At 45.9% G+C, this 25866-nt stretch overlaps 1 protein-coding gene and 1 long non-coding RNA gene across 2 annotated transcripts in view; one reads left to right on the top strand and one right to left on the bottom strand.

Annotated features, from left to right (window-relative positions):
- The window catches only part of Chrna6 (cholinergic receptor nicotinic alpha 6 subunit), a 186228-nt gene that overhangs the window by 67064 nt on the left and 93298 nt on the right, over nucleotides 1–25866 (top strand). The gene's annotated exons all lie outside the window — the stretch shown is intronic.
- On the bottom strand, nucleotides 20641–24041 carry LOC144370475 (uncharacterized). The gene is made up of 2 exons (XR_013430455.1): nucleotides 23483–24041; nucleotides 20641–22001 (listed from the first exon to the last, which is right to left on the bottom strand). It is a non-coding gene; the product is annotated as an uncharacterized LOC144370475 (long non-coding RNA).

Here is a 25866-nt window from a genome sequence, read left to right as displayed (position 1 = left end):
GCCTCATTTTTGTCTCCAGAAAAGTTACATATGTGCACTTTAAAAAGCCAGTAAAGGCATATTATAGAAAGGCAGCATGAAATACACACAAAATTTCAGATACTAAATGAACTCCCCAAAGAAATTAAAATGTTCTTGCAAGAATCAGAATCCTTGAACAAAAGTGAAATTTGAGAGTATTGGCTGAGATCATGCCAAGCAAGAAAGATAATGAGCAATTGATTCTCTTCTCTTTTCCACCAAACTGAAAGGACATGTGATGCAAAAGCCTATGCCTTAATCAAATATGCATGGAGGGTGTCCAGTACAGTGCCCAGCACAATGCACACAGTGGGTGTTCCATACATATTTCTTAGCTGATTTCATGAAGAAAAAGGAATGCATTAAAGGCTAAGTTTTTGGTTGCTTGTAGGTCAAAAACAAAAACTGAGTTTTGAGAAAAACATTAAAGTCCTAATTGGAGAGATTCATAATTGATCTATAGAAAGTGAATAATCAAACTTAGAAACACAAATCACAGAGCATGGCTCATGACAAAGTGTTTGCCCAGGTACAAAAGGAAGCAGTGGAAAAAGGAGCTTTCAGAGTGAGCGGTCATCCTCAGGGAAAGCTAGGAGGCAGCCAAGCAAGGCCTGTGGTTCATCCTCTGGTGCTCCTGCCTGGAGGCACAACTGGCACAGCCCGCGGTGTTCCCTCTGCACCACCTGAAGCCCACGCATGCTCACTGACCACTCACCTGGCCCCCACCCCGCGCCGGCGGACAGGTGGGTGCGGGTTCCCTCAGGCGCTCAACCGCCGCCCCTCCCCAGCTCCAGGGCGCCCCAGGCGGCACCCAGTCCCCATCAGCGGGCACCACAGGGACAGAGGTAAGAGAGACTCGGGTTGCTGCGCGCCATCCCCGCCCGCCGCGGGTCCCAGAGGCTCCTCCCGGAGGACACCTGCCCGCCGGCCGCCCTGGCGCGCGGGGCAGGCAGCGTCCTAGCGGGAAAGAGGCGCCCGAAGTTCTGGTTCAGCTGCCGCGGGCTGCGGGTCTCAGGCCGCGGAAATGGCGGCCTCGGCCGGTCCGGCTCTGCACACCTGCCGGCGACGGGCGGAGCGTGAGGCCGGGCCAGTGGATGCCGTGCCCGGGCAGCGCAGGTAGCGACCAGAGCGGGACCTGAGCGGCACCGCCATCCCGCAGCCTCCAGCCGTCCAGGCTTCCGTTAGCGGAAGCGGGCGCTGGGAGGGAGCGCGGAGGACAGTGCGCCCCCTGCTGGCTGGTCGGCCACTCGGCCGCCAAGCCGCCAAGGAAAGCCCAGGACTCTGCAGCTATTTCAAATCAAAGGCTGAATGTTCTCTCTGATAAGTGGATGCTGATCCATAATTGGAGAAGGGGGATGGAGGAACTTTGATGGGGCAAAGGGAGGGAGGAGTGGGAAGGGGGAAATGGAGGCTGGAAAGATGGTGGGATGAGATGGACATCATTACCCTAGGTCCATGTATGAATGCACAAATGGTGCATCGTGTACAACCAGAAAAATGAAAAGTTGTGCTGCAATTGTGTACGATAAATCACAATGCATTCTGCTGTCATATACACCTAATTAAAATTAATTACTTAATTTAAAAATAAATCAGCAAACTACAAAAAAAAAAAAAAGAATTTTAAAGCCCTCTAGAAGCACATGGAGATACAAGGAAGCCAAATGATCATAAAATATTGAGAAAGAACAGTGGGGACTTGACATGACTCCACAATGGGCAGGAGGAGTGGCGAGATGGAGATGCTGCCTTTGAATTGTACAGTGCGTTTATTATGTTTTAACCCATTGGACAATTGTCCCATGGGACAATCCACGTATTTCATTGAAGCAGCCCCAGAACACTCTCCCAGGGAATCCATCACCACTCCATAGCTGCTCCTCCTGCTGCCAGGATGAGGCTCCGTGTCTCCTTTATCCAGACGCAGAGGCTGCAGGTGCTGCTGGCGCCAGGGTGTGTGACTGGGGTGGGGGGCTGCCCACTATGTCCCTGATGGAGATGCCACTAGAGAGGTTCAATCTCTTACTCTGCAGGGACTGACAACCACTCTGCCTGTCCAACCCCAACTCATCAGGGCCATGGTCAGTGAATCACTAGGTGTGGAAGGACTGGGAAAACCTGGCCTTCAGAGTCTCCCAGGCTCCTCATGCAGGCAGGACCACCCACTGCACCCAGATTTGCAGCCCTGTGGGCAAGCAGTCCTGGCCTCAAGCAGGGACAGTATGGCTTCAAGGACGAGTGGGACACATCCCAGTCCTGGAATCCCTCAGCTGCTGTGAAGCCTCCTAGGACTTGGGACACATTTCTCAATCTGAGGATTGAAGGACGTGGTGTGTCAAGATATATATCACTTTTTGCACATGTGCCACATTCAACCAAGTCCAATACCTATTCATTTCAATGCAGTACTCATGTGGAAGATCAGGATTGTGGTTACTTATCTTCCTTTTTTCCCCTTTTGTGACTGAGAATCAAATAATATAAATAGTCAGTTTTTTTCTTTGTTTTACTTTTTCTAATTTTTTCTAATTAGTTACGCATGAGAATGGAATGCATTTTGACACATGACTCATACATGGAGTATAGCCTCTCATTCTTTGGTTTGTATGTGATGTAGAATCATACTGGTCATGAAATCATAAGCCATAATTTCATTCTTCTTTAAAGCTGAGTAATATTTCATTGTGTGCACATGCCTCATGTTCTTATCCATTCATCTGTTGAAGGGAACCTAGGTTTGTTAAATAGTTTATCTATTGTGAATTGATAAATATTGATAAACTTTGATGTGATTACATTACTGTAGTCTGCTGATATTAAGTGCTTTGAGTATAAACCTAAGAGTGGGGTAGCTGGGTCAAATGGTGGTTTCATTCCCAGTTTTCTGAGGAATCTCAATACCACTTTCTATAATGTTTGCACCAATCTGCAAGGCCACGGGCAATGTATGACTGTACCTTTTCTCCCACAGCCTCATCAACATTTAATACTGCTTGTATTCTTGATAATTGTCATTCTGAATGGAGTGAGATAAAATATTAGAGTAGTTTTGACTTGCATTTTTATAACCACTAGAGGTGTTAAACATTTTTTCATATATTTGTTGGTTGATTGTATATCTTCTTAGTTAAGTGTCTGTTCTGTTCCTTAGCCCATTTATTAATTGAGTTATTTGTTTTTTTGGTGTTGAGTTTTTTGAGTTCTTTATATATTCTGGAAATTCTCTATCTGAGGTGCATGTGGTAAAGATTTCATCCCATTCTGTAGGCTCTATCTTCACATTATGGATTGTTTTCTTTACTGAGGAGACAGTTTAGTTTGAATATATCCCATTTATTGATTCTGGATTTTACTTCTTGTGCATTAGGAGTCTTGTTAAGGAAGTCAGTTCCTCGGCCAACATGGGACTACTTTTTCTTCTACTAGACCCAGGGTCTCTGTTCTAGTGCCTAAGTCTTCTTTGAGTTGAATTTCCACCAGGGTGAGAGATAGGGGTTTCATTTTATTTTTCTACATATGGATTTCCAGTTTTCTCAGCATCATTTGTTGAAGAAACTATCTTTTCTCCAATGAATGTCACGTGTATGAAAGAAGATTCCTTCCTACACAGGATCTAGCCAATGCAAATGCAGACAAATTGGCAGAAGAATTTAAGAGGTTTGGAGTTACACCAAGGGTAAGAGTATGTGAAGCCACTCTAGACACTCCTCTTGTGGAGAAAGAAGGCAACCATGTGCTCAATTGGCCTTTTACTGATGTTGCACCACCCTCCAACAGGTTTTTTTGGCTCTTAAGTCTTTGGAAAATTACCTTTCATGCAGCACCTGGTTGTTTCATTGCTGTCTGTGGCCCTGAAGGCCTTGGGAGGCTCCAGTGTGGGTTGCTCTAGCATTAGTTGAAGGGGCGCTGCGGCATGAAGATGCACCACAGTCCCTAAGACAAAAACAGTGTGGGGCTTTGAACAGCAAACAACTCTTGTATTTAGAGAAGCATCATCCAAAAATGCAGCTGTGCTTCAAAGGTTCCAGGGGGCACAGGAACAACTCCTGCGTTCCGTAAGTCGTGGTGCCTGATGCTGCTGCCTTGGAAATGGGACGTGTGATGGGACCTAATTGGGTGTAGATATTAGCTAGTGTGTTGGTGTGCTGGGTGGGTCTGATGGAACTTCCATGGGAATACTGGAAAGGAGTTTCACCAGGCCACAAGGTAGACAGAATTACATCATCAATGATCTGGTGATGATCAACCTACGTAGACACTGAGCAAAAACTACTTTCTGTTTGGTAATTAAAATGTGTTATGCTTTGGGTGTGAGTTGTCCCCCAAAGCTCACGGGTGACAATGCAGAAATGCTCACAGTGAAGTGATTAGATTGTGAGTGCTCTGGCCTAACAGTTGACCTAACAAATCCTGAGTTTTTTAAATACTTTTATTTATTAATTTTATTTATTAATTTTTTTAATTGTTGATAGATATTTATTTTTATTATATGTGGTGCTGAGATTCGAACCCAGTGCCTCACACATGCCAGGCAAGTGCACAACCACTGAGCCATAACCCCAGATCTCCAAATCTTGATGATTTTGAGTGGATGATTTGAGAGGACTAGGTATTTGGTGGTAACTGCCAGCAGGTGATGTGAGTCAGCAGGAAGGAGGTCGTGGGCGCCCGCCCTTGTGGGTTACATTTTCTCCCTGGGAGCTTGCTCTGTCTCTCTGCATTCCTGCTGCCATGGGACAGGGTAGTTTTCCTCTGTCATGGGCTTTCACCATGATATTCTGCCTCTGCTCTGGCCCAAAGCAATGGTGCCAACTGATCATGGACTGAAACCTCTGATATTGTGAAAATATCTTTTCTCCTTCTACAATGGATGTTCTTGTTAGGGATTTGGGTCACAGTAACAAATAAATAAATAAATAAATAAATAAATAAATAAGGGACCACAATAAAAAAATTTATATCATTTTCTACAGAAAAAAACAATATCCTTTTATTTTAAAAATTCTATCAAAATAGGTTTCCATATGACACTGCATTTTTAAAAAAATTAATGTTAACCAGCCTGTGGGTTAGCAGACTATACAGACTTCATCAGAGCATTCATAGATGCTTAGAATATTTACAAGTGTTGTTCACTAGGTGGTAAAGTTCTGTTGCTATTTTTCCAGTACATATTCCACAGTAAAAGAAAGGGCATATGTTGGAATTCTTGTTTAAAAATTCTTAACAAATGGACAAAAGCAAAATTTTCTGAAAAAAGATTTTTCTTGAAATAGTTCTCTTAAACAATCAGGAATATAGAAATGCAAAATAAATGTAAAGAAGAATAAGAAGGTTTAAGTTCATATTATTCTTTTAAATTATTTAAAGTAACATTAAGGTAAATTTTTACGTTCATTATAAAAATGTTGTCCCACCTTCTGCAAATGATTTAACTCTGATTGCTGCAATGGAAATTTCACTTATTTAAAAAAAAATATATGCATGGAAGAATAATATCTTGCTTGCTACCTATGCACAAATTCCAGCTGACCTCAGACTAGTCAGGTAAGATGACCTTTGAGAAACATCAGTCGCAGAGTCTGTTGGAGTCACTACTCAGTCTTGCAAACTGAACAATATTTTGACAAGAGAGCCAGGAACTCACTGAGTCTTCAAGACTGTGCCAAACAGCCTCCAATGATCTTCTCCACGAATGCTTGTGAAATATGCATGTGGAAGAGGTGTGCAGAAATTCTGGAATAACCAATATTGATTGATCAAAATAATTGATCAGAAGAAACACATGATTTGGGGCAATTCACATAGAACTTTATTGGAAAGAATCTCTGCATTTTCCTTAGCAGGCAATTGGCCCTGTTCCTAGTCCCAGTTTCTGCAAGCAGTTTAGGAGCCAACCTGTGGCAGACTGGCTGGAAGTGTCCCTGGCCCAATGGAGCAGGCCATGTTTTCACACGCTGGCCCTTTCCTAGAGGAGCTTCATCTTCTTTTTCTCTTTAGCAAGCCTCCTGGGGAAATCACACATGGGTGGGATGCACTGTCTACACGGTCCCCACAGTCTGGGCTGCTGGACAAATTCAGACACAAGAGGTGCAAGGCCTTCTTGGGTAGATCCCTCCCCACCTCGTTGTCACAAGGGCTGAGGCCAGGGCCAGAGCACAATAGGAATCCTGTCCCACTGAGGACGTGACTTCAGCTGGCAAGGCCAGACTGAAGCCTATGTGGAGCCCATTTGACCTGAATAATGGAGCTTGCTATATTCAGGGTTGGTGCCCTCTCCTGCAGCAGACCTCACAGGGGCTCCTGTCCCTGAGGCTATTGGAACTGTTGGAGGGGAAGTAGTTCTGCTGTAATCCTCTGAGTTAGAAGATAGAGAAGTTGGAGTCACAAGAACCAAATTATTGCTGTTAGGAGAACAAGTCTTTGACTTCATTGTTTTTAGGTTTTGGTTTTCTGGTTTGAATTCCCTGTTTTTTTGTAGGAAGAGGTTGAGGCACTGCATGGAGTTTCTGATAGAGTCCACAGGCATTGCACGCAGGTTTGCCTTCAGCGTTTCTGCAGCATAAGGTCATGATGGTGGTGTGCCAGTTGTCATGGGATAGTCCTAGCCACCAAGATGAAGGCGCGTGCTTCTGCTGCTTGATGCGGGGCAGACTGAGGTCATTCATCTTAGTGTAGAGGCTGCAGGCTTTGCACAGGTAGGGGCCAGTTCCCTCCTACCACCAAGTAGTGTCTAGATGGAGCCACAGTTTATGCATTTGGTGCGCTCTCTGGCAGGTCCTCCAGTAGGTTTGCAGTGGGGCCCAGAGGCACTGCAAGCAAGGCTCAGGCTTGGCTGTTCAGACTGTGCAGCAGTAGAGTCTCCAAGGGTCCAGCTGTCCAGGCAGACATCAGTGGCAAACCTATGTAGGGACTCAAACTGAGTCCTTTTGAAAACTGCAATACAATTTAGTAGTTTGACTGACTGACAGCCTCGTTTCTTGAATAGCCTTGGCTCAGGCAAGTACAGCAGCTGAACTTGGCCAATGCAGAGTAGTACTATTGTTGTAAGCAAGGAAAGGATTTTGTGCCTCACTTTTTAGTTCATAAATACTGCCACATGGCACTGCACACATTAGTGCCATGGACATTTTGTGATTGTGAGGGCTTTCAGAGAATCCAGTCATTCCAGTTGTTGATTTTTGTATTTCTGCTTGCTCAGATAAATTCTATGGAATTGAACTTCTCTAAAGTTATTTTTTCCTTTGAATATCAAGTTAGAGCTTATTCATCTTAAGGATGAGGGTGTTATTAATGTTTATATTCTATTTTCATCATTAAAACATACAACTAGAGGTTCAGGGACTGCTGACCAGGGTTGGCTGTGCTTAAACTCTGAATTCATCTGTGGGCTGGGTACCCACGCTCTGGGTAGGTTCCTGGTTTGGGAAAATTTCCCCACTCAGTCCCATGCCCCTCTAGTAGTTAGGATCCAGCTCTCCAATAATGTCCCTGATGACCTTTGCAGCAGGGCAGGGACATACCCTCTTGCCAAGGAAGTGTGCAGACTTTGCAATCTCCTGGAGGGTTGGACAGCTGCGGTGGCATCTCTTAGTCTGAGAAGTCAGAGTACAAGAGCCTGGCCACAGTGATCTTTTCTGCCCAGTGGTGGACCTGGTCACCCAGGTAAGGAGCTGGACTCCTCCTCTGCAGACTTTAGAGTCACTCTCATGGCTTCGGTGCCCAAGGATCCTGGAGGGCAGAAGCCAGAACTTGCCTCCCAAGGAAGCTGTGGACCCCTCCAGGCCTACAGGCCTGAACACTACCACTCAGCCAGGCAGTGGCCTTTGTGGCTCCCAAAGCCTAGGGGCCCTCTCACCTCCACAGGCACAGATGAGCACTTGCTGCTGAGAACTGCAGGTAGGAAAGGATCTAACCAGCACTGGAGATGAGCCTGTGCATGGAAGGAAGAGGCATCAGGATTGGAAACTGGTGCTTGGTGGGGAAGGGACACCCACTGGGTAGCACCTGAATTCTGTTCCTGTCCCCAACCCCATACCTCTCCATGCCCCATGCACCTGGCATAATGGCCACAGCAAGCAGCTTTGAGTACATCTCCTGGACAAAATGCAGGGCTCTCAAAGGGCATGGTGAGCTATTTCTACATTTCCCCTTGTTCATTCTGGGGTCCTGAGCAGACAGAAAGCTCCTTTTATTTTGAAAACCCAACTCCAGTGCCTAAATTCATGGCAACTTTGGCAAAAGCCACAAGCCGGATGTAGAAGATGGAACATGACCCTGTTGGAGAGCCCCATCCCATGTATGCTAGTCACGTGCATGACCAGGTGACACCCTCTTACCCAAACACTGTCCTCACTGGCCAAGTAATCTGCCCTCCAGGGGGGTGCAAACTGAACTCACCTGGACTAGGAGGTAGATGTCTCAGGGTCAAGAGGCTGGTGACCCCATCTAGTGCCCAAAGCCTGATCAGATATGGAGGGACAAGGAAGAGAACCAGAATCGCAACTCCCCTGTCATGAACTGCCTGGCTATTGGTGGCAGGGCAGAGAGGGGTGGCCTAGTGAGAACCTGCACATGGAGGAGGCTGGTCCCTCCAAAGACATCTCCCAGACCTGCACCCCCATGCCCTACCATAGGAGGCTGAAGTGGTGGAGGGCAGGCTACCCTGAAAGCCTGAAAGATCTACAAGGGATTGTATTGTGAGCTGCAGTCCGTCTCTTTGCTGGTCTTGTCTGGACTTGGAGGGCTGCAGGTTGTTTCCTAGCAAACCTCCAACCCCACTATCTTCATCTGTCCGAGAGATTCAATAATGGCAATTACGCCTTTGAGCTGTGTATCTCCAAGGATGCAGGCTCCTGTCACAGTGAAAGGAAGGGTGGGTCCACTTAGCTGGCAGTATCCCAGTGGGCACTTGGTACATAGGATTGCTGTAGTGGGGATGGTACGAATGTGTTTGGGAAATCATGGGCTGGTGTGGCTAGAAGGGGCAGTGGGCTCCTCGAATCTAGCTGATACATTGTCAGTCCTGCTGGGTTGGGGGATAGTGGCCTGTTTGGGGGGACCACTGGCCCTTGTCTGAGGATCAAAGCACCTCTACCCTCCTATGCTAGTCATTTTTTGGCACTGTCAGGGAGTTCCATGTGTGATGGTTCATGAATTGGATTGTATGTCCCTTGGTTTCAGGCTTTGGGTCACCTAAGGAGCCCAGTATCCCTTAAATAGGGGAAGTACCTGGGGTCAACCTTTATTTATCTGGGCATGGAGATGCTCTGCTGTTCTAACTTTTCAGATTTCAGGGAGAGGCAGCCATGGTTTCATAGCATTCTTTCTCCCACACACCCAGGACCTCTCCCACGGTTTCAGTTACCATTTCCTTGTGTCTGAAGACAAGTCACTATCAGGCTCTCTGTCTTCTCATATGGGCTGACCCCCTGGTACCAGAATCACCTTCCTCTCACACATTCCATTGCCTTGAAGGGAAGGGATTCATCTGTCACATTTGGATAGAAACCTGCCTGTGAACCTGGAGTTCTGGAGCCACAGAGGAGGAAAGAGATTGACCAGTGCTGTAGTAGGTGATTTGAACCACTCAGTAGTGCTACAAAGGCTGTGGAGAGGGAAGGTCAATGGCTTGTCTGAACACTGTCCTGGGGCACTTGATGGGAGGGTTCAAGGTGAAAGGCAGGGCTCCTGGGTAGCAACTGGTTCTCCTCCACGGGCTGGTGCTATGCTGGCAACTGGAGGGATAGACAAGAGCACAAAGGATGATAAGTGACCTAACCGCAGAGGTAGGATCTTGAGAGTCACAAGGGCCTCCTGGCTCATTGGCCACTCGCTTGTCTTAAACAGAGATGAAAAGCTACATTATCTTCCAGGTCCCAATCTATACATGTTCCCATATCCACCCCCCAGTAATGATGACCAGAAGTGACCTAGTGAGCCCAGGACACACAGTGCTTAGCCCAGATTCTCAGGCAGCACTGGACCATGCTGCTCGATGGGAGATTACATTCCATACCATGGTGAAGATGAGGCTTTCCTTAAAATATGTGGTTCAAATTTAAGAAATAAGGGAAAGGGACTTAAAAATTATTAGTCAATCCAGGTGTGGTGGTGCATTCCTATAATCCCAGTAATTCAGGGGCTGAGGCAAGAAGTTGTTGAGTTCTAGGCTAGTATCCCAAAAGTAGTGAGACCCTGTCTTAGAATAAAAAGTAAAAGAGTTTTGTAAAGCCCAATGGAAGAGCACCTTTGGCTCAATCTTCTGCACACACAAAACATGCAGTTATTCCAAATTTGCATAATGTCTAGCTCCACACATTACCATGAACATATGTCACATCTTTCTTTGACATCCAATCAGAAAGCAAGATAGATGCATAAAAAGAGTCAGAAAAACTAGAAACAATAAAATTTACATACATTTGTGGGGCAAGAGCAAGGCCATGGAGGCAAACACGTGAGTTTTTAGGAAGCCCCTTTAGCTAGCAATGAATATCTTAGCCAGGTTGAAGGTCAGGAAAATTGCCCAGCTCAGATCAAGCAGGTTACCACCAAACCAGAGTGTGGGTTTTGTGATGGTGTCAGGTCAGGCATACATGCAGATCTCCTCTATGCTCCACAGTGAGTGTTTTAGATGCACAGTGTTTAACCCTGGGCTTCAGTGTGGACCCCAGGACTTGAATGAGCACTTCAAAACCAGCTTTCCCTCCAGGCCCAGCAGTGCAGGTTTCAAGACCACTTCATGCCTGAGAGGGAAGCTGGCAAATGGGAAGTCTGGATATGATGTCCCATATCCAGCCCACCTGTGACAAAGTCCAAGCCTGTCCTGGAGACTCTAAACCCCTGCACTGCACTATAGGAAAGCCTAGCCAGCTGTTGAGTGATGTGCACAAGGACATCTGGGTTGACATCATATCCACAAGACCAAGCAGCCCATTGCTGCTAGTCAGGGTTGAAGGGTTGGTGAGTTCAAGCCCACAGCCTGGGCTGAGCTTCCTGGGTGGGTTACACTAATTGAATGTGTTATGTCACTTTGTTTGGATTGTATTTATACACACAAACTCAACATAGACAATGCAGTGAATGATTACTCCACTTAGGAGGAGTTAACTTAAGAGACTATAACATATATACAGTGAGAACTACTTTCGTCATACGCTCTTAACGTCCCATAATTGTGTTAACAAGTTCTTTCTGAATTCTTTCTAAGTTTTAGGTTCCCAAGGTCCACAGGCATGATTTGTGATCTTTTGGAAGTTTTCAGATATTTGTATGTCTGTTTATATTCCTTTCTCCCTTGTAGCATTTTCTTTTCTTGTATTGTCTAGTATTTTTCCTTAAAGTGATCTCTTTTAGTTACACTCAATTTACTGCTCTCCCAGAGCATTCTTTATAACTGCAGCTTAAGTTTTTAGGTTACACCTCAAACTTTACATAGTTTCTATCCTTCCTGATGGAAATCACCCCATTAGTTAGGAAAACCACAGTATTTCTATATCCTTTATTACCTTATTGTCCTCTGATGAATCCTAACATAACCACACTTTTATATATGAAAATTAGTTACTTCCTCCAAACTAAGACAAAAAAGATCTTTATTGTCTCCAGTCTCTGTCCCTGTCACCAAGGGAATTATGATAGAGTGCTTAAACACTGCAATTCTTTCAGACTTTTGTTTCCTAGAAGCATTACCCTCCCATTAGTCTGAAATTACTTGAAAGTAATGGCCATATTTATTTTGCTCATCACCAATTTATAGGTAGTACCATGCAGAGAATATACTCAATAAATACTTATGAATGAGTAATTACTCTTGACCTTCACATTGCATATGGAGTTAGTGTTGTAACTACTACTCTAGTTGTATCCTCACATTATCATAATCATCCTCTTCCAGAAATGATATATTCAAGAAAGACTTTTGGTAATTGTTAATACAAAACATAAAATAGAATTTGAACAGATAAATTTCTTTTCCCTCACACTTTGAAATGGAAGAGAAAGACATTACCATAAAAATAAACATAACTTTGTCAGATTTTATTATAGCAATCTAAAAATATGATTTCCTTATATATTTAGGTCAAAATCATAGGGAAGCACCCAAATATATAGTACTAAATAAACTAAAATGAAATTTACAATCCACAATTAATTCCTAAGTATTGATTTGACAGATGAACTGATGAAATCTTATTATTAATCTGTTTTTTATTCAGTTTAGTAGTATTATCTTAAGTTTATGGAGCAGTTATTCTTGTTGTCAGACTGGAATTAAAGAGATGAAGCTAATAAGATGTAAGATCTATGAATTAGTTTATAAAACACACCCATATTTTATTAAAAGTGAAGAATGTTAACTTTTCTCATTTGCAAGTTCTGCTTTAGTTCCCCAGAAATAAAAAAAAAAAATCATAAAGGGAATAAATGACTCATGGCCAAAACATCTAATAAAAATTGTGATCATTCTTTCAAGAATTCTTTTTCCTGACACATGAATTTTTCATGTGGTAGTACTCTTTTTGTGCACTTTACAGTGGAATGGAATTGGAGCATGAGTATCTTTTCTTCTATTCCGCAGTGACCAGTAGTCTCTTCAGAAGACAATGAATGATATCGAGGGTCTCACTGGGACAATAAAACTACCGTTCCTCCTTTGGTTGAAGCTAATGCAAAAAATAAACAGTGTGGACCAGTTCTCACGCCAGTGTGTCTGATTTTCTTTTCCCCTTCCTCCACTTGGGTGGTCTCCATATGGGACACCTCTCCTCCTTGAATGCTCTGTTTCTTTGGGGAAGTTTGAGTTTCCTGATGGGCCAGTCCTGGTGGTGACTTCAGTCCTATGGCCAAAGACTTGGGGCCTGCAAATGGGAAGGAGTAGAAAATTCAGAGTAAGAAAGACACTTCCAGGGAATAGAACATTGGTTCATAGTATTCTCTATTGGGTGCTTCCATCTTGCCCTCTGTCGGAGCCAGCTGCTCAGATATATCTATTCATAGTTCAAAGCTAGCTGAGGGCAAGTACCAACAAATATTCAGCAAGCCTTAGCCTAATTCACCAATGGTTATCTGAGTCAAGAACCTCATTCCCTTGGTGCTGCAGTGCTCTGCTTTCAACCTGTGATGGGCTGAGTTCTCTGCTGCTTGGTACTGACCCTGAAGACTGATCCTCCCCACAAGGTCAACTGCTATATTTGATGACAAATACGCCACCTGAGGATCACAAGGCCAGACCCAATGTGACTACTCATGTCCCATATGTTAGAAAGGTCTTCCTTTAATTGAGATTAAATTTAATCTTTTTGAGAAATAGAAAGCTGCTCTACTCCAGCTTCTTCAATATAGAGAACGTGAAGCAAAGCAAAGCATAGTGTACAGAGTCATGGAAACGGGCACCTCAGGGTTCTCATGAGGACACACATCATGGAACAGTTTTATGATCAACGTCATGGTGCTATCAAACTCTTGACAACTTACGTAACTTCATTGCTGCCCTGTTTCTGGCCTGCTCACATTTCCTCCTGTAAAGCCCAGTTGTGTTTTTCTATGTAAACACAACCTGCAGTCATTGTTACATCAGTTCCAATCCATTGTTATTTACTCTTTATAGTAATTTTAGATATTTTTTACTCTGTAGGATTTTCAAACTTTAGAAATACTGTTAAGAGAATTCCATATGGGAATTCTTTCCTAATTGATCTAATCAATCTTGTTGAACTCATCTTGTTGAGCAAACAGCTTTTACAGATTTTTAACACATCATTAATGAGGGAGACAGGTCTATATTATAATAGTTGAAAGATTCATCTATACATGTGAAATATTGAAGTGTGTTTGCAAATGAATGCCAAACTTTTCTTCCTAGTGGGGGAGGGAAGACCACTGAAACTGCCTGGACAAACTTTATTTCCTGTCTCTCCATGAGAGTTCTTTGGAATGTCTAGGAGGAGTCACAGACTTTTCACATTTTGCCACATGTACTTTATCTTGCCTCTTTCCCTAATTCAACCTTTCTGAACAGTTTGAGAAGTATTTGTGTCTCCTACCCCTGTGCACTTAATGCCTTTACTCTGCTGTGACTTGTCCAGGACAGCACATTCTCTCCCATAACCCTGGAAAATTCCTACATTCAGGAAACTAACATTGACACAACACTTTCCTCTAGTCTATAGCCCAATTTCTTAGTTGTCCTGTTGTCATCCTCCATGCTTGATTGAAGTCCAGGCTCCCACAGTTCATACACTTATCACATCTCTTTAGTCTCCTTTATAGTTTCAGAAAATTTTCAAGTGTGCCTACTTCTGAAACTTAGAGACAAAGACTGTGGCATTTCTGTGTATGTGTGTGTGTGAGTGTGTGTGTGTGCACGTACACATATGCACTGCTTCATTGGTGATTATGTCTTCAGCAATTATGTGAAAAGCCAACAAATCGCAAATATGTGGCACCAGGCCTACAATATAGAAATAGCTGTCGACGTGTCTGCCCTGCTTACCAAATTGAGTCAGTGTAAGAACTTGGCAGGCAGGAGGTGACTAGAACTTGACAGCCTTCGAAGGAGGGGTCGTATCCATGGGCTCTTCACTGGCAGCCTGGGAGGTTGGTGGTGCTGATGCCCTCTGTGCCAGGGTGGAGGCCGGTGAGTGGTCCTGCACTGGCAGCGTGGTAACAGTGGGGGCATTGGGAAGAGAGGCTCTTTGCTGTCCAGCAGGGTTCCTAGAAGCAGGCTGAGGGGCGGGTGGTGGGACAATGGAATGGGAGAGATTGGGGTTGGGTTGGGAGAACTGAAGGGTTGGGGGGCTGGGGAGGACTGGTCCCTTTGCTGGCTGCCTGTGCTGCCTATGGCCATGGACATTGCTGTCACTGGATGCACGAGAGGACAAAATGACCGCCATGGAAGGGGGAGTGGTGTCCATGGCCGTGTCCTCAGGCAGCACAGCGGGATTCTGGGAGAGGTGAGCCGATGACATGGCTATTAGGGTGGGAGGGACACTCCTAGTGGAGTGCTGGCCCTGGGTATTGGGGTTTGGGGTGGAAGGGACAGGAGTGGGTCTTGGGAAGGAATGAGGAGGAGGAGGTAGAGGAGCAGCAGGGCTGGGGAGGACTGGTCCCTTTGCTGGCTGCCTGTGCTGCCTATGGCCATGGACATTGCTGTCACTGGATGCACGAGAGGACAAAATGACTGCCATGGAAGGGGGAGTGGTGTCCATGGCCATGTCCTCAGGCAGCACAGTGGGATTCTGGGAGAGGTGAGCCGATGACATGGCTATTAGGGTGGGAGGGACACTCCTAGTGGAGTGCTGGCCCTGGGTATTGGGGTTTGGGGTGGAAGGGACAGGAGTGGGTCTTGGGAAGGAATGAGGAGGAGGAGGAAGAGGAGCAACAGGAGGAGCAGCCAAAGCAGAGGGAACACTAGGAGGAGGAGCAGGAAGGGGAGGAGGAGGAAGAGGAATAGGAACAGGAGGAAGTGGAAATGGAGAAGGGGGAGAGGGAAAAGGAGGAGGAGAAGGAGGAGGAGGAGGAGGAGGAGGAGGAGGAGGAGGAGGAGGAGGAAAAGGAGAAGGGGAATGAGGAGGAAGAGAGGGAGTAGGACGAGGAGAAGGAGGAGGGGGAGGAGGAGGAGGGGGAGGAGGAGCAGGAGAAAAAAATGAAGGAAGAGGAGAAGGAAATGGAAGAGGAGGAGGAGGAGGACAAGGAGAAGGAGGGGGAGGGGGAGGAAGAGGAAAAGGAGAAGGAGGAGGAGGAGGAGGAGGAGGAGGAGGAGGATCTATGCACATGGGGGTTGGGGATTCCATTCTGGAAGAGGTAGGATTGGAGGGGAAAGGGACCTGGGTAGGAGGTGTGGGAAGGTGAAACACATTAGGGGTAATTCCAACATGGGGACTGGGGCTGAAGGGAGAAGGAGGTTTCCTGGGAAGAGGCAGTGGAATATTAGATGAGGGGGAAGGTGGAGGGATGGGTAGGTTCAGGGGCCCAGCAGGCTCGAATTCCATTGGGATGGGGGAGGGGTCAGTGGGTGGGGGGAGGGGGCCTGCATTCCAGGTAGGGCCTGCAGGTGGGGAGGATGAATGGACAGTGGTGGTGCAGTCCTCCAGAGCCTCTCTTCCGCCCTGGGCGACCTGTGTCTCAGGCTTCACGTGCTTACTTCTGGCACTCTGAACCCTCCTCAGGGTGCCTTTTGAACATAAAAGTGGCCGCTTTGCAGGTGGGGGCAGCCCATCCTGATGCCAGGCAATCAGTGATGGCAGGGCCACTGGCATGAGCAGCTTTCTTTTATGCGGCCTCCTGGAAGCAGCAGTTAGTGAGGGCCAACCCTGGGATAGAGCACAGGTGGGCTTCAGGCCCTGCTCTCCCTGGATGGATGGGGAGGCAGACAGGCAGATCCACTTCTTGGGCGACACGGGGGGCCTCTCGAGAACACTATTTCCCTCTGGGGGCCTAGAACTGGCCTCCAGGGCACTGAGGTCTCCCCGAGTGACCTCCTCCGTCTTCTTCTCCTCCTGGTCCTTCTCCTCCTCCTTCAGCTTCTCCTCCTCCTCCTCGTCCTTCTCCTCCTCCTTCAGCTTCTCCTCCTCCTCCTCCTCCTCCTTCTCCTCTTCCTCCTTGTCCTTCTCCTCCTCCAGCTTCTCTTCTTTCTCCTCCTTCAGCTTCTCCTCCTCCTCCTCCTCCTCCTCCTCCTCCTCCTCCTCCTCCTTCTCCTCTTCCTCCTCGTCCTTCTCCTCCTCCAGCTTCTCTTCTTTCTCTTCCTTCAGCTTCTCCTCGTCCCCCTCCTCCTCCTTCTCCTCCTCCTCCTCCTGCTCCTCCTCCTGATGGGTCTTGCTGTTTTCTGGATGTTCCTGGGCCCTGAGCTGGGCTTCCTTAGCCGCACCAAGAGGGCAGCGAGCAGCTGTCATGGGCCCCTCAGCTTGGTGGATGAGCTGAGGAACTGGAGGCAGGAGGAGTGGCCAGCGCCCAGGAGGGGGGACCCTTACTGCTGTCCAGGGGCCGAACATCCGGGAGTTGTTCCGCGATAGCACCGGCTTTTTGGGGAACGGCCCCCAGGACGCGGGCAGCAGGATCCCCCGACAGAGGAGCGGGCCTCTGTCCCTGCCAGCAGCAGGAGGCCCCCGAGGTGGAGGTCGGGGATCCTGGAGGAAGCGCCTGCTGGCAGGGCTGGGAGGAGCGGCAGGTGCAGCCGGGTGGGCCCTGTGAGGAGAGGGAGCCTCGCGGGCGAGGCGCAGGGGAGTTTGGTGGGCCACCAGGGCCCTGCGGCGCAGCCTGCGGCCGCACTTGGTGAGAAGACTGCCCATGGAGGGCACGGGGGCTCGTCACCAGGCACAAGTCCACACTAGTCCAACGCTGGTCAGCACAGAGCAGCTTGGCTGAGAAGCCAGCTCCTCCTTGGACCAAAGGCTGAACTGGAGTTTAGCCTTTGTGACGTGTGGATGGAACCTGTGACGCAGAAAGGACTTGGGCCAAGGCGGTTGGTCAAAGGAAGGCTCCAGGGTGAAGAGACCCCCACCCCCACTTGGTCTGAGCTCAGGCTCCTCCTGACTCTGCGCTGCTTCTTCTCCCACACCCACCGCACAGTTATTCTCACCCTCCAGAGGGTCATTCTCAGGCTGCTTTCCTCTGGGTTACTTAGGCAGTCATTCCACTTGGCTCCAAAAATCTCTCCACGGTTCTATTGGACATGACTGTACCCATCCAGAGTCGATTAGTTTTATATGACAGTAGATGGTATTTGGATACATCATACATAAATGGAGTATAACTTCTCATTCTTCCAGCTGTACGTGTTGTAGAATTACACTGGTCATGTAATCATATATGCACATAAGCTCATAATGTCTGATTCACTCTACTATCCCTCCTACTCCCATGCCACCTCCCCTCCCTTTGCCTAATCCAAAGCCCTTCTATTCTTCCTTAGGCACCCTCCCCCGTTTTTGTGAATTAGCATCCACAAATCAGAGAAAACATTCAGCCTCTGGTTCTTTGGGATTAGCTTATTTTGCCAATGTCATAACTTTGTTCTTTTTTATGACTGAGTAATAGTCCATTGTGTATATATACCACGTTTTCTTTTCCATTTCATCTGCTAAAGGGCACCTAGGTTTCTTCCATAGTTTAGCTATTGTGAGTTGAGCTGCTATAAACATTAATGTGGCTGTGTCACATTAAGTCATTCAGGCATAACTCGAGGAGTGGGATAGGTGTGTTTCATTTTGCAATTGATGGTTTTGTGTTTGCTGTTCTCTCCTGGTCACTCCATATCCAAACATAAAGCAAGTCCAACATCCTTGTGTTTTCTAATTAAGAAACAGCGGAAAAGGCACAATTCTGACTTTGACACTCACATTGGCTGCTTCCACTGTGGACCAGTGTAGGGACATGCTCTTCTAGGTGCCCCATGGTGCATGGTAGTCTGCTGTCCCTGCTGCCTATTGCATCACTGTGACCACACCCAGCTGTGACCTCTGCTGGACCCTGCACTGCAAAGACCCATATTGCTTCCACCTTGGGATCAGGAAATGGAGAAGGCAGGCTAAGGATCAGAGGGCACACACCCCATTCCCTCTGGAAAGGCGGAAAACAAAGAGACAGGTGTCTGTTTGTCACTGCCACAACACGCTCCCCATCTTCTCCTGTCGGGTACAGTGGTCCACATGCTGGACTTACAGCGGCCAACACCCTGTCACACAACCAGGTAGCCAGCTGCTACCATCCTGTGGAACCTTGACAGGGCTTAGATGTGGCAGCTGCCACCACCCTGCATCCTTGCTGGGACACTTGTCCACACCTTTGGGACTATTGGAAGTAAGATTATCTGTGGAAACCATGTCCCACCCCACCACCCAATGCTGCTTCTGTCACCCCCTCATTCGGTCCCTGCAGGTGTCTTGGTTGCCCAGAAGACTCTGCTTGACCACTGCAACAGTGCAAAATGGGGTCCAGCAGGCAGGCAACTGACTATGTGCACAGACCCACCCTCCTGTCATGGACCACACAATTCCTCCTGCGCTCATTGGGCCATTCTGACACCACTGTTCCATGTACTGCCCACCCTGTGATCCAGAATAGGCCCCGGTAAAGCCTCTGGCAGATGGATTTTAAATGTTTTATGTTCTTTTTAGTTATACATGCCAGTGGAATGCATTTTGACACATTATAGGTACATGGAGTATAACTCCCCATATTTTGACTGTACATGATGAGGATTTACACTGGCCATGAATCCATACGTGAACATAGGAAAGTTACATCTGGTTCATTCTACTATCTTTCCTTTTCTCATCCCTTTTCCCTTCCCTTCATTCCCGTTTGTCTTATGCAATGAACGTCTATTCTTCCCTCCCCACCCCTTTGTTGTGCATTGGCAACCACATATCAGAGAACATTCAATCTTTGTTTTTTGGGATTGGCTTATTTCATTTAGCATGATAGTCTCCATCTCCAGTTCCATCTGCTTACCAGCAAATGTCATAATTTCATCCTTTATGGCTGAGTAATATTGCTGTGTGTGTGTATGTTTGTGTGTATGTATGTGTATGTGTGTGTATTTTTTTCCATTCATCTATTGAATGTCACCTAGGTTGGTTCCAGAGCTTAGCTATTGTGAATTAAGGTGCAGAAAATATTGATGTGGGTGCATCCTTATGGTATGCCAATTTTAAGTACTTTGGGTATATGCCAAAGAGTGGGATAACTAGTTCAAATGCTTGTTTCATTGCAAGATTTCTGAGGGATTTCTATACTACTTTCCAGAGCTTGGGAGGTTGAAGCAGGAGAATTGCAAGTTCAAATCCAGTCTCAGCAATTTAGCAAGGCCTTAAACAAGTTTACAAGACTCTGTCTCAAACTTTGAAAACAAACAAACAAACAAAAAGCGCTGGGATATGGCTCAGTGTTAACCCCCCATGAGTTCAATTCCTGGTACTAAAACAAATAAAAGTAATGTTTCATAAATCACTTCTGAAAAAAATCTCGTTAATTTTCTTAACTGGTGTTTTAAGATTATGTCCACATACAAAAACATGTCAACCATTTGACACCCAGAACAATATTCTGCCTTCAAAATGCAGGAAATCTTGTTATTTGAAACCCTAATGAGCTTTAGGAGACATTATTCTAAGTGAAAAAAGCAAATGTAGAAGGTCGTGCTCTATGACCTCAATGAAGTGTGGAATCAAAACCAGTTGCTCTGTAAAAGCAGAGAGCAGGATGGTGGTTCCCAGGAGCTCGGGGTTTACCCAAAGAGTACAAAACTTCAGTGATGCAGCATGAGCCAATTCTGGACATCTGTCCTACAACTGGGTCCCCACAGTGAATAACACTCTGTTGTATGCTTAAATTTGCTGCTCTGTGAGCTGGGGTTATGGCTCAGTTGCAGAGCACTTGCTTGGCACATGTGAGGTCCTGGGTTCAATCCTTAGCACCACACAAAAATAAATAAAAGAAAGGTATTGTGTCCAACTACAACTAAAAAAATTTTTTAATTGTTCTGCTTGAAAGTGTTCTCACTACACACACACACAAACACAAACACACACAGACACACACACACACACATGTGAGTGGGTGGATATGTTAATTAGCTTGATTACAGTAATCATCAATGTACAAGATACATGTATGTCATATGGTACTTGTATTTTATTTTATTTTTAAGCAGTTGTTATTATACTAATGTATTAAGACAAGTACAAAATAACCTTGTAATCAGGGTACTGTATCAGTCAATAACAAAGGAAAGACCACTACAGTATGAAGAGATATACAAATGACTCAAGTATACAGCTTTCATAGTTAACAGACAATTTTAAATGGGAAGTTGGTTTCTTTTACAAATGGTAAATTTTCCTGAAATAGGAAAAACAATATACAGTGCTCTAAGCATGAATAATAATTCCTGCCATAAATACAAGTGCCTTGCAGAAACTCCATGCAAATTTCAATTCCATTCTCTTTGTGAGTGTGACACTGTAGCTGACTTACCAGCTCAAACACTAGGTCAAGGGAAGCCTCCTCACTTTTGTCCTGGAAGAGCTCAGTACTCAATTTATCACTGATGTCCAAATGTCCAAATCTGTTGTCTTGAAAAATCCCTGGAATATAATCAATCCATTACAATGTATATGCAGTCGGGGCTAGTAGGAATATCACTTGAAACTGAATGTGAATATTTTCTCTGATAAGTAGATACTGATCCATAATGGGGGAGGGGGCAAGGGAGGAATGGATGAACTTTGGATAGGGCAAAGGGGAGGGATGGAAAGGGAGGGCCATGGGGGTAGGAAAGATGGTGGAATGAGATGGACATCATTACCCTAGATATACATATAGGAAGACACGAATGATGTGACTCTACTTTGTGTACAACCAGAGAAATAAAAAGTTGTGCTCCATTTGTGTACTATGAATCAAAATGAATTATGCCCTCATGTATGACTAATTAGAACAAATAAATAAATTTTTTAAAAAGTTCAGTCTGGAAGTGCCCTGCGGTCGAATGGACCACTGTCTCACCCGTGGTTTCTGGTGGAAAGCTGTGATTTGGATTGGAACCGTTTTTTCTGGAACATCAGTGGAAAGATGGGCTTCTGGTAGTTGGTCCCCCACAGGAATCAGGACAGATACATCATTTTCTTCTGTTGGACATGATGGATTAATTTCCAGAGGTTTCATTTCCATAGGTTCATGGAAACTAAACTGCTCTCATCACCACTCTCGTCTCTAGATCTAAAATCCCCATGAACTGATCCAGATTCTAGCAAAGTGTTTAACATTGGTCTCAAGACCTCTTTGAGTTCCCAGTCTCTTCTGATCCTGCTTTTTCTTAGAACAGTCTTCAATGGAGTGATCTTCTCAGAGTCTCATTTGGCATGAAAGGTCATCAGAGCAAGAGGCAGGCTGCACTGCACTGTCTGGCTCAGGTTCGGTGGTTTCCATTCCCATAATGTGGATCAGCTCCAATTCCTCCTCAGGGTCTAAAAACCCTACCAGAAAAGGAAGAAAGATGATCATTTACAAAATGACAATTGAATCCCATTCACTCATTAAAATATTTTGTGTTGGTTTGTGACTAAGTCACTGAAATCACTCCTCCTGTGCTGTATTTATTCTCTACCAGTCCATTTTAACTTTTAAGAAATGAAGGCTCCAAAACAGCACAAGCTATTCAAAATCAAAGCACAGGTAAAGGCAGGTGAGAAAGAATGACTTTGAACAGGACTTGGCAATTATTTGTGGACTTAACACTTTGTAATTCTGCTGGGTTATGAATTTTTATCATAAGGCCAAGGTGGGGTAGGATAGGAGACAGACATAACTGTGTCTAGATGAAGATAGCAAAGAAACACATCTCAGTTTGTGGTTCTCTTTACAGTTGTTTATGTATCATCGGCTTCATGAGTTGAGAAAAACTTGGAATCTTTGTGAGGGGGAAAAGTTCATCAAATGAAAGATAAACTTCAAAATTAAGTTGTGAATTTGGGGTATGAGTATATACAAAGAAAACAAGAGACTCTCAATTCAAGTGTTACATGGGATAAAGTCAGAAGCCTGTTAAACATTTCTATATTCATAAAGTTCCAATATACTCCAAGAATGTGAAAGGCCTAGTATGGCAATTGCCAGAAGAACATTACCACTACTGAGAAAGAATACCAGGTTTTCAGCTTCAGCAGTAACCACACTGCATACTGTGTTAAAAACCAAACAGGACCCCCATTATAGGTAAAGGCCTCATTTTTGTCTCCAGAAAAGTTACATATGTGCACTTTAAAAGGCCAGTAAAGGCATATTATAGAAAGGCAGCATGAAATACACACAAAATTTCAGATACTAAATGAACTCCCCAAAGAAATTAAAATGTTCTTGCAAGAATCAGAATCCTTGAACAAAAGTGAAATTTGAGAGTATTGGCTGAGATCATGCCAAGCAAGAAAGATAATGAGCAATTGATTCTCTTCTCTTTTCCACCAAACTGAAAGGACATGTGATGCAAAAGCCTATGCCTTAATCAAATATGCATGGAGGGTGTCCAGTACAGTGCCCAGCACAATGCACACAGTGGGTGTTCCATACATATTTCTTAGCTGATTTCATGAAGAAAAAGGAATGCATTAAAGGCTAAGTTTTTGGTTGCTTGTAGGTCAAAAACAAAAACTGAGTTTTGAGAAAAACATTAAAGTCCTAATTGGAGAGATTCATAATTGATCTATAGAAAGTGAATAATCAAACTTAGAAACACAAATCACAGAGCATGGCTCATGACAAAGTGTTTGCCCAGGTACAAAAGGAAGCAGTGGAAAAAGGAGCTTTCAGAGTGAGCGGTCATCCTCAGGGAAAGCTAGGAGGCAGCCAAGCAAGGCCTGTGGTTCATCCTCTGGTGCTCCTGCCTGGAGGCACAACTGGCACAGCCCGCGGTGTTCCCTCTGCACCACCTGAAGCCCACGCATGCTCACTGACCACTCACCTGGCCCCCACCCCGCGCCGGCGGACAGGTGGGTGCGGGTTCCCTCAGGCGCTCAACCGCCGCCCCTCCCCAGCTCCAGGGCGCCCCAGGCGGCACCCAGTCCCCATCAGCGGGCACCACAGGGACAGAGGTAAGAGAGACTCGGGTTGCTGCGCGCCATCCCCGCCCGCCGCGGGTCCCAGAGGCTCCTCCCGGAGGACACCTGCCCGCCGGCCGCCCTGGCGCGCGGGGCAGGCAGCGTCCTAGCGGGAAAGAGGCGCCCGAAGTTCTGGTTCAGCTGCCGCGGGCTGCGGGTCTCAGGCCGCGGAAATGGCGGCCTCGGCCGGTCCGGCTCTGCACACCTGCCGGCGACGGGCGGAGCGTGAGGCCGGGCCAGTGGATGCCGTGCCCGGGCAGCGCAGGTAGCGACCAGAGCGGGACCTGAGCGGCACCGCCATCCCGCAGCCTCCAGCCGTCCAGGCTTCCGTTAGCGGAAGCGGGCGCTGGGAGGGAGCGCGGAGGACAGTGCGCCCCCTGCTGGCTGGTCGGCCACTCGGCCGCCAAGCCGCCAAGGAAAGCCCAGGACTCTGCAGCTATTTCAAATCAAAGGCTGAATGTTCTCTCTGATAAGTGGATGCTGATCCATAATTGGAGAAGGGGGATGGAGGAACTTTGATGGGGCAAAGGGAGGGAGGAGTGGGAAGGGGGAAATGGAGGCTGGAAAGATGGTGGGATGAGATGGACATCATTACCCTAGGTCCATGTATGAATGCACAAATGGTGCATCGTGTACAACCAGAAAAATGAAAAGTTGTGCTGCAATTGTGTACGATAAATCACAATGCATTCTGCTGTCATATACACCTAATTAAAATTAATTACTTAATTTAAAAATAAATCAGCAAACTACAAAAAAAAAAAAAAGAATTTTAAAGCCCTCTAGAAGCACATGGAGATACAAGGAAGCCAAATGATCATAAAATATTGAGAAAGAACAGTGGGGACTTGACATGACTCCACAATGGGCAGGAGGAGTGGCGAGATGGAGATGCTGCCTTTGAATTGTACAGTGCGTTTATTATGTTTTAACCCATTGGACAATTGTCCCATGGGACAATCCACGTATTTCATTGAAGCAGCCCCAGAACACTCTCCCAGGGAATCCATCACCACTCCATAGCTGCTCCTCCTGCTGCCAGGATGAGGCTCCGTGTCTCCTTTATCCAGACGCAGAGGCTGCAGGTGCTGCTGGCGCCAGGGTGTGTGACTGGGGTGGGGGGCTGCCCACTATGTCCCTGATGGAGATGCCACTAGAGAGGTTCAATCTCTTACTCTGCAGGGACTGACAACCACTCTGCCTGTCCAACCCCAACTCATCAGGGCCATGGTCAGTGAATCACTAGGTGTGGAAGGACTGGGAAAACCTGGCCTTCAGAGTCTCCCAGGCTCCTCATGCAGGCAGGACCACCCACTGCACCCAGATTTGCAGCCCTGTGGGCAAGCAGTCCTGGCCTCAAGCAGGGACAGTATGGCTTCAAGGACGAGTGGGACACATCCCAGTCCTGGAATCCCTCAGCTGCTGTGAAGCCTCCTAGGACTTGGGACACATTTCTCAATCTGAGGATTGAAGGACGTGGTGTGTCAAGATATATATCACTTTTTGCACATGTGCCACATTCAACCAAGTCCAATACCTATTCATTTCAATGCAGTACTCATGTGGAAGATCAGGATTGTGGTTACTTATCTTCCTTTTTTCCCCTTTTGTGACTGAGAATCAAATAATATAAATAGTCAGTTTTTTTCTTTGTTTTACTTTTTCTAATTTTTTCTAATTAGTTACGCATGAGAATGGAATGCATTTTGACACATGACTCATACATGGAGTATAGCCTCTCATTCTTTGGTTTGTATGTGATGTAGAATCATACTGGTCATGAAATCATAAGCCATAATTTCATTCTTCTTTAAAGCTGAGTAATATTTCATTGTGTGCACATGCCTCATGTTCTTATCCATTCATCTGTTGAAGGGAACCTAGGTTTGTTAAATAGTTTATCTATTGTGAATTGATAAATATTGATAAACTTTGATGTGATTACATTACTGTAGTCTGCTGATATTAAGTGCTTTGAGTATAAACCTAAGAGTGGGGTAGCTGGGTCAAATGGTGGTTTCATTCCCAGTTTTCTGAGGAATCTCAATACCACTTTCTATAATGTTTGCACCAATCTGCAAGGCCACGGGCAATGTATGACTGTACCTTTTCTCCCACAGCCTCATCAACATTTAATACTGCTTGTATTCTTGATAATTGTCATTCTGAATGGAGTGAGATAAAATATTAGAGTAGTTTTGACTTGCATTTTTATAACCACTAGAGGTGTTAAACATTTTTTCATATA

Source organism: Ictidomys tridecemlineatus, chromosome 14, assembly GCF_052094955.1.
Source record: "Ictidomys tridecemlineatus isolate mIctTri1 chromosome 14, mIctTri1.hap1, whole genome shotgun sequence".
NCBI lineage: Eukaryota > Metazoa > Chordata > Mammalia > Rodentia > Sciuridae > Ictidomys > Ictidomys tridecemlineatus.
Note: the sequence above shows the minus strand (reverse complement) of the source record. Positions and strands in the feature narration are given on the sequence as shown.